The following is a 2,500-nucleotide window of genomic DNA, read 5'->3' as shown; positions in this document are numbered from 1 at the left end:
GGTAACGTAGGAGACATCTCTATTTTCCCGGAATCTTTTCGAATTACCACTGCTTAGCTTCAATTCGCCTCTGACCATCAAATGAAAATGAATAACCTGTCCTCCTCTCTTTGAAACAAGGGGCGCTTCTGGTTCTGGTTTATGCTTGTGCCAATTTTGTCTTCTCCATATTACTATCTCTCTAGAGTCAATAATTTTATATGAGGAACTACTGAACTCAATCACTTGTTGCCGTTACTTCTTCAGTTTTTTGTTGAGGTTCATCCTGTAGAGGTACTCAAATTGGATCAGTGATCGATTTTAGGTTTTCGTCGTAAACCTAATTGGTTCTTCCAATTACGTAAACGAATAGTTCAAACCGCACTCCAAAGGTAGGGCATTTCCCATTTTATAGGAACTTCTGTACCAGAAACAATGGTATCTCCAATTATAGCCCCTCTGGGATGTAAAATATATCTCTTCTCACCATCCCCATAGTGTAGGGAGACAAATGTATGCATTTCGATTAGGGTCGTTGTCGTCATTCATTGTTATTCTTACCATATATGTCTTTTTTCATTTCGTCGAAAATCAATTTTACGGTATAGACGCTTATGACCTCCCCCTCTATGCCTTGCGGTAATGATTCCTCTGGCATTACGACCTTTACCACAACGATGCTGTCCATAGATCAAATTATTTCGTGGATTTGATTTCACTTGACTGTCTACGGCTCCATTGCGTGTGCCCGGGGTAGAAGTTTTGTATAAATGTATCGCCATGCTATTAAGTATTTTGATTTAAGTTCTTTTCGTTCTAAGAGGTGGAATAGAATAACCCGGTTGAAGCGTAATGATCATACGCCTGTAATGCATTGTATGTCCTATAATAGGTCCCATTCTTCTACCCTTTCCGGGGAGTCGATGACTATTCATAGCTATTACCTTGACATTGCCAAAGAAGAGTTCGACCCAATGCTTTATTTCTGTCCTAGTTGATCCTGATTCGACATTAGAAGTATATTGATTTTTCACCAATAAATGAATACTTTTGTCTGTAATTACTACATATTTGATTCCATCCATAAATCTATTTTCTTCTTCCTATGAGTTCTGAGTCTCAATAAGAAAAGCTAGTTCTTACTGTCTATATGTTATGATATGAATATACCACACCAATTCGTTATGTATAGATGATGAGATTCCATTGATACAGAGCCAATTCCAATAGACTTATTGAGGGTCCCATTATGTGCATCAGTAGGAATTGAACCTACGAATTCGCCAATTATGAGTTGGGCGCTTAACCATTCAGCCATGGATGCTTAGCGGGATCCTCGCACATGGTGAATAACCAAATTCCAATTGAAATGAAATCTTTAGGATAAATCAATGCAATTTAGGAGGAATCAATGAAAGGACATCAATTCAAATCCTGGATTTTCGAATTGAGAGAGATATTGAGAGAGATCAAGAATTCTCACTATTTCTTAGATTCATGGACCCAATTCAATTCAGTGGGATCTTTCATTCACATTTTTTTCCACCAAGAACGTTTTATAAAACTCTTGGACCCCTGAATTTGAGTATCCTACTTTCACGCAATTCACAGGTTCAACAAGCAATCGATATTTCACGATCAAGGGTGTAGTACTATTTGTAGTAGCGGTCCTATATATCGTATTAACAATCGAAATATGGTCGAAAGAAAATCTCTATTTGACAGGGCTTCTTCCTATACCTAATGAATTCCATTGACCCAGAAATGATACATTGGAAGAATCTTTGGGCTTCAACATCAATAGGTTGATTGTTTCTGCTCCTGTATCTTCCAAAAGGAAAAAGATCTCTGAGAGCTGTTTCCTGGATCCGAAAGAGAGTACTTTGCCCTCCCAATAACTAAAAAGTGTATCATGCCTGAATCTAACTGGGGTCTGCGGGGGTGGAGGAACTGGATCGGAAAAAAGAGGGATTCTAGTTGTAAGATATCTAATGAAACCTGTCGCTGGAATTCGAGATCTCATTCAAAGAGAAAGATATCAAATATCTGGAGTTTTTTTTGTATATTATATGGATGATTCGATCCGCAAGGACCAAGGATTGGGAATTCACTGATCTTCTTTCCGGAGTAAGAGGCGAAACATAATCAACTTGAACTCGGACAGCTATTCGAAATCTTAGTGAAAGACTCGATTTGTTATCTCATGTTTGCTGTTCGTGAAAAAATACCAATTGAAGTGGAGGGTTTCTTCAGAAACAACAAGGAGCTGGGTCAACTATTCAATCAAATGATATTGAGCATGTTTCCCATCTCTTCTCGAGAGGCAAGCGGGCTATTTCTTTGCAAAATTGTGCTCAATTTCATGTGGTAATTCCGCCAAGATCTCTTCGTTAGTTGGGGGAAGAATCCACACGAATCGGATTTTTTGAGGAACATATCGAGAGAGAATTGGATTTGGTTAGACAATGTATGGTTGGTAAACAGGGATCGATTTTTTAGCAAGGTACGGAATGTATCGTCA

At 38.4% G+C, this 2,500-nt stretch overlaps 2 pseudogenes; one reads left to right on the top strand and one right to left on the bottom strand.

Moving 5' to 3' along the window:
• Positions 1-901, bottom strand: part of LOC128037051 (50S ribosomal protein L2, chloroplastic-like) — a 1,848-nt pseudogene extending 947 nt beyond the window's left edge.
• A 424-nt stretch (positions 902-1,325) lies between these two features.
• Positions 1,326-2,500, top strand: part of LOC128037057 (protein Ycf2-like) — a 4,229-nt pseudogene continuing 3,054 nt past the window's right edge.

Source organism: Gossypium raimondii, unplaced genomic scaffold (genome assembly GCF_025698545.1).
Source record: "Gossypium raimondii isolate GPD5lz unplaced genomic scaffold, ASM2569854v1 Contig00189, whole genome shotgun sequence".
NCBI classification, from domain to species: domain Eukaryota; kingdom Viridiplantae; phylum Streptophyta; class Magnoliopsida; order Malvales; family Malvaceae; genus Gossypium; species Gossypium raimondii.
The sequence above is the reverse complement of the archived record's forward strand: the minus strand, read 5'-3'. Positions and strand labels throughout refer to the sequence as shown.